Below are 6,908 nucleotides of genomic sequence, written 5' to 3' on the forward strand. Positions count from 1 at the left end.
TCCTAGGACGTCCCCTCATGTTCACTCCCTCCACATCTGCCTTCCATACCATACCTCTTTTACTAGTCTTTCTTCACTCATTCTTTCCATGTGTCCAAACCATCCTAATATTCTTTCATCAACCCTCTCTCCCAAATCCTTTTTCACCCCTGTTCTCCTCCTCACCTCCTCATTTCTCACTCTATCTAGCCTAGTAACCCCCACCATACTTCTCAGACACCTCATCTCAAACACATTCAAACTCCTTCTCTCTTCTTCTCTTATGTTCCACGTTTCTGCCCCATACAGTGCTGTTGGCACAATCACTCCTTCATACAGTCTCCTCTTCGCATCCATTCCCAAATGTCTATTTCTCATTACACTCTTTAAACCACCAAGGCATTTACTCGCTTCTCTCAATCTACATTCTACCTCCACCTTCACTCCACCTTTTCCTGCTACACTTGCACCCAAGTATCTAAAACTATCCACTTCCTCCAGTCGCTCTCCCTTAATGTTCACTTCCAGTCTACTGCCACTTTCACCCCTTGTACATCTCATCACCTTACTTTTACCCACATTTATCTTTAGCTTTCTTCTATCACATACTCTCCCAAACTCTGCCACCAGCTTCCTCAATCCCTCCTCTGACCCTGCCACAAGCGCAGTGTCATCCGCAAACAACAGCTGGCTCACCTCCCACTTTTCTCCATTTTCTTTAACCATCTCCAATCCCTGACTCACTACCCTAGCATTCACCTCTCGCACCACCCCATCCATGTATAAGTTGAACAGCCAGGGCGACATAACGCATCCTTGACGAAGTCCCACCTTTACTTCAAACCACTCACTCTCTCCATTTCCAATCCTAACACATGCTCTACTACTCACATAAAAACTCTTGACAGCTCCCAAAAGCTTTCCTCCTATCCCATAAATCTGCATAACCTCCCACAGTGCCTTTCTGTCTACCCTATCATAAGCCTTTTCCAGATCCATAAAAGCCCAAAAAAACATCCTTCCCCTTTCCTATAGCTTTCTCACATATCTGTCTTACCACAAAGATCTGATCTACACAACCTCTACCCGTCCTAAAACCACACTGTTCCTCACCAATTACTCCTTCTGTTCCTCTCCTAATCCTCTCAATTAAGATTCTCCCATAAGCCTTCCCTACTACACTTAACAGGCTAATCCCTCTGAAATTACTACATTCACACTTGTCCCCTTTTCCCTTGTAAAGAGGAACTATACAGGCACTACTCCAGTCCTCCGGTACTCTACCCTCTCTCCAGCAAACATTAAATAATCTCGCCAACCAGTCCACCATCACTGAACCTCCCTTTTTCAGACATTCTGCATGACATCCATCCAGACCAGGTGCCTTACCTGCTTTCATCATCTTTACAACTGCCTTCACCTCATCCTTCCTTATTTCTCCTCCATTCTCCTCACTCATCACTCTCATTTTCTTCGTATTTCCCACTGCAGTTATCTTTCCTTCCCTATCCTCCTTCACATTCAGCAACTCCCTAAAATATTCTGCCCATCTTTCCCTCACTGCCATCTCTTCCATTATCAACTCTCCATCTGTACCTTTTACCTTTTCTTCCCTACTTGATTCGCCTCCTCTTCCTCTCTTAATTTCTTTCCAAAACATCTTTTTATTCTTTTCAAAATTTTCTGCCATACTCCTACCACATTTTACATCTGGTTTCCTCTTTGCCTCCTTTACCTTTTGCTTTACTTCTCTTTTCTTTTCTTTGTACGTCTCATATGACTCCCCTGTCCTCTTTTGTAACCAATCTGTGAATGCTCGCTTCTTCTCTTCTACAACCTTCTTTGTTTCCTCATCCCACCATTCACTACCCTTTCTTCTATTTCCCCCTGTCCTTCTTGTTCCACACACCATCCTTGCACACTTTAAGACTCCCTCCTTGAACCATCCCCATTCCTCCTCCACACCCATCTCTGCTCTATCTTTTACTCCCTCCCACTCCTCCTTCAGCTTCTTTTCGTACTCCTTCTCCTTTTCCTTTTCATTCAAGGAGTTCACTCTAAGAACCTCCCTACCTTTTGTCCCTTTCCTCCTTCTCCATCTATCCTCCACTCTCAACTTACCTTCCACCAAAAAATGATCTGATATTCCCCCACCCTCTCCCCTTAGCACATGTACATCCTTAACTCTTCCTATCATAATCCTATTTACCACTACATAATCCATTAGCGCTCTATCTACCACCCTTCCCTCCACCACCCTCTCCCATGTGTACTTATGCTTGACTTTCTTCCGAAACACTGTATTTGCTATCATCAACTCTCTTTCTAGACACATTTCCACCATCAACTCTCCACTACGATTCTTTCCTGGAACTCCACACTTCCCAACCACTCCATCGATTGGACCATTTCCCACTCTAGCATTAAGGTCTCCCAGTACTATTACATTGACATTTCTTCCTAAACCCTCTATGCACTCATTTAAATCTATCCAAAAGGCCTCCCTTTCTTCCATGCTCTTCTCACTGCCCGGCCCATATGCACCGTTATTGTACCTAGGTTTAATAGTTTGTTAGGGAAAAGTTCGTTCAAATACACTGGTGCTATTGCTTGGAACTTTACCGATCAGCATACAATCAATTGTTTCTAAAAGTAGTTTTAAAAAATCAGTTAAGTGTCATCTTTTAGACAGTTTTTTTCTGAAGAAAATAGTTTATATGTTTAATGTACACATATGCTAGTCATTTTTCTAAGTCATTTATTTTTTCTAGTCTGTACAGTCATATTTTTCATGTATGTCAAATTTGACGTTTTTTATTCTAATCAACCTAGCTTTTATTATGACAATCTTTTCCTAGTATGTCATTTTTTACGAGGACCACAGTGGAAATAAGTCTTGGCTTTCTATGCCATCCTTGGATGTTATATGATAGGCGAGTGAAGAGTGATAGCCGAGTGAATAGTGTACTCTTTATTGATGAGTGACGCCTACTGGCGACTAGCGTGGGTACAGTGGGTAGGCACGGTAGTGGTGCCTGCCTGGAGCCCAACTTATCCTACATCCCCCTCCCAAGACAATTAAATGTACCATATGGTATATAACAAAACTAGCAATGTTAAGTGTTCACAATTCCGAGAAAACAATATGTTCAACACAAAAGCAGAAGTGAGGGATATCTACTGTTCCTTCGTGAGAGGAACACATACACACACACACACACACACACACACACACACACACGCACACACACCAGGCAATCAGTCACAATCGTCGGTTGCATAATCTCGCAGCCACATCGGCTTCCTTGAGCTCCTTTTAGGGCGGCTATGAGGCGTGTTGGATGACGGCGGATTGGACGTCTGTGGTGCTGGTGACGGTGACAGCGTTTCTTGTAAACTGGTGTCCGCAGCGACCCGCAGGTGTCTGCGGTTGCGTAAGGTAATGCGTCCACTCCCATCCAACTTGACAGAGTATTGGCGGAATGGTAGGACCTCTGTGACCACGCCTCGCCTGTCCCACAACTTACTGGCCTGGTCCTGTATCAGCACTTGGGTGCCAATCGATAATGTGGGAAGAGTCTTAGGTGTCCCTTGGCTGATCATCCAAGCTTCCTGTTGCCTCGCCGCCTCGATTTCCCTTGCGCGTAGCGCCTGCTGCCAGTGCACATCCACCTTGTAGTGCTGCTTGTGCACCGGTATCCCATCTCGTAGCTGTCTGCCCATGGCTAGCTGCGCTGGTGACTTGTTCACCCCGCGCAGAGGTGTGTTGTGATACTGCAGTAGGGCTACTGATACCTTATCAGCATCCAGGCTGCCGCCCGGACCTGTGTTGTCTCGGAGCAGTCTCTTGGCGGACTTCACAGCTGTTTCTGCCCTCCCGTTTGACTGAGGGAAGTGAGCGGACGAGATCCGTCTCTCTACACCCCATTTTCTGAAGAAGGCACGCATCTCTTCACTGGTGAGGTTTGTCCCTCCGTCTGTAGAAATAGACACGGGCGCACCCCACCTGTGGAAGAACTGCCGGAACACTGATGCTAACTTGTTTGACGTGGCTCCACTTGGGAAGTGTGCTAACTCCATCCACCCGGTGAGCCTGTCGGCGTATGCCATATACATTCTCTCGTCAAGTTGGAACAGGTCTGCCACGGTGTGCTGGAACGGGTACTCAGGCGTAGGGGTGAAGGCAAAGGGTTCCGCGGCTTGTGAAGGCGAGTGAGTGTTGCAGGTGGCACAAGCATCCCGATGTTGTTGCAGGTCGCCCTCCATGCCAGGCCAATATACCGATTGCCTCGCCCTTCGTAACATTCCGTCTAGGCCTTGGTGACCCGCGTGGAGATTACTTGCAATGCGTCGTCGTAGAACTTCCGGGATCACTAATCGCACGGCGCCTTGGTCGTATGTGTACGTCACCAACCCGTGTGACACTGCCAACCTCTCCCTGACGGCATAGTACTGCCGAAGGCTGGTCAACTCTTGTGCTCGGTGAGGATGCCAATCGCCTGCTGTCACCTTAGCCACTAGTAGCTGGTAGTCTGGATCATCTGCAGCTGCCCGCACCACCGCTGCATTATCGAGTACGATAGAGTCAGCGACATCGAGCGCGGCAACTGCTGCTGCTGCCACAGCGGCCTCCATGTCATTTGAATCCTCTTCGTCCCCAGCCTCTGGTGGAGTACAGAGCGCAGGATAGCGGGACAAAAAGTCTGCTGCACAGTTCCGCTTCCCGGGCAGGTACTTGATCTGAAATCGGTAAGGAAGGGTTTTTTCCTTCAAGGAGAATAACCTTGGGTTCACTATGTCTTTCAGCGCCCTGTCCCCAAGAAGCTTGACTAGCGGGCGATGATCAGTGACGATCAGGAGGTTGGGGCATCCGAGCAGGAACAGGCGGGCCTTACGGAGACACCAAGCGACCGCCAACGCCTCCCCCTCTACCGGGGCGTAACCCGCCTCCGCAGGTGTGAGGTGGCGGCTGCCACAGAGAGCGAGGCGCCACCCACTCTTGCAGCAGAATGGACTCTCTCTCATCGGGCACTGACAATGCTGCTGCAGCACCACAAACCCGATGCCCACCTTACTCCAATCGGTAATCACCGCTGTGGGCTTGTTCTTATCGTAATAGGTTAGGCCCTCCTTAGCAAGGCTACAGATAACCTCCTTTGCCTGCTGGAATTTCTCTTGCAGATTTCCATCCCAGTACACCTTCCTGCCTTGAGGTTTCCGTAGCAGCTCACGAAACGGCTCCATAATTGGTGCAGTAGCGAGGAAAGGTGCCATTTGATTGACGAACCCATGCCAGGAGCGAACGTCCGTCAGTGATGGCTCCGCAGGCATACTGAAGTTCCTGATGGCAGCCAGTCTTTCGTCTGTCGGCTTGTAGGCGTCCCACCCTACATGAAACCCGACGAAGTCCACCTCTCTCCTTCCGAACTTGAACTTCTCGGGTTTGAGGGTCACTCCTTTCGTGGCGCAGGTTTCAAGGAAGTTATACGTATGCCAGAATGCGTCCTCAACGCTAGCGTCAAACAGTAGGGTGTCGTCAACACACTTCACTTTTCTCTGAATCCCTGCAATGGCCTCGTCAAACCTTCGAGTGTAAGCGTCGGGGGCGGCACAGTGACCCATGGGGGTCCTGCAGTATCTGTAACGGCCCCAGGGTGTGATGAAGGTTGTGAGTTTCTTACTGGCTTCCTGAAGCTCGACCTGGTGAAAGCCCCAATGTGCGTCCGCGATGGTCTTGTATGTGTGGCGCGGGATGCCGGATACCATGTCAAATGGTGTAGGGGTGTGATGGGTCTCCCTTCTGCATGCAGCGTTGAGCTTTTGGTAATCAATGGTGCGCCTAGGTTGACCTGACTTCTTAGCCACAACTACCATTCTCGCGCACCACTCCGTGGCCTCCCCCACAGGCACTGGCTCTATAATTCCCATCCTGACGTCGTCGTCGAGTTGCCTCTTCACCTCTGCCTCCCAGTGCCTAGGTACCGAGGCCGGTGTGTGACATGCGTAGGGCTTGGCGTCTGGAAGCAGGTGGATGGTGTGCGGTTCACCCGCCATTGTTGGAAGGGGACTTCTGTCTGTGTTAAATGTAGATCCCGAAAAATGACAGAGGAGCCATTCCTCCAATCTGGACACGTTTTCTTCAAGGGGGGGAAACGGAGGGGAGGATGGGCGTGGGTGCATGGTGTCAGCTGACAGCGTGGCAGCGTCGCCAGCGCCGCCAATAGCCGCTCCTGCGACGACAGTGTGATGAGGGAAGGTCTCATGCACCAGTCCCAACTCCCTGCACGCCTGTAGCGATATGTAGCACTGTGTGGCTGTCTTCACCACAAAAATCTCCTGCAGTGTCGACTTGTCACCATACTGCAGTCGACAGGGAAAAGAGCCCAGAGGTTGCAGTTTGACGTTCGCCACATCTCGCAGTCCTCCCCGACGTGTCAGCGATGCTACCTTGACGCCCAATGAAGTCAGTAACTCCAACCCAGCCACACACACCTGAGCTCCCGTGTCAGGTACTGCCTGGATTTTTGCGGATTTGTTCTTCCCTTTCGCATGACTGACCGTCACCCAGATGCGTGGTAGACTTCGAGCTGCGCCTGCAGCTGCAATCACGATGCCAGACGCTTCCAGATCTTCAGCTGCCGCTGCTGCTGCTGGTTTCACTTTACTCCTGCACATTTTCTGCACGTGCCCAACTCTACCGCAGCTGTGGCAGGCTAGTGTCTCCGCGTAACACAGCCCTCTGCCTTGCTTGTGTTTTAAACCACAGTTGCTACAGCGTTTCAAAACCTGCTGCTGTTGGCGGGCTGCCTGCGGCATGCGAGTAGGTTGTTGGTGGCGGGCTCCAGCTACCTGAGGGTAGGAATCTGCTTGCGCGTCTGGCAGCGGCGTCACCCCAGCCACCGCGGCCAGATTTTCCCGCCCGAAACTCC

Source organism: Oratosquilla oratoria, chromosome 30 (genome assembly GCF_046742065.1).
Source record: "Oratosquilla oratoria isolate Oo_2021 chromosome 30, ASM4674206v1, whole genome shotgun sequence".
NCBI classification, from domain to species: Eukaryota; Metazoa; Arthropoda; class Malacostraca; order Stomatopoda; family Squillidae; genus Oratosquilla; species Oratosquilla oratoria.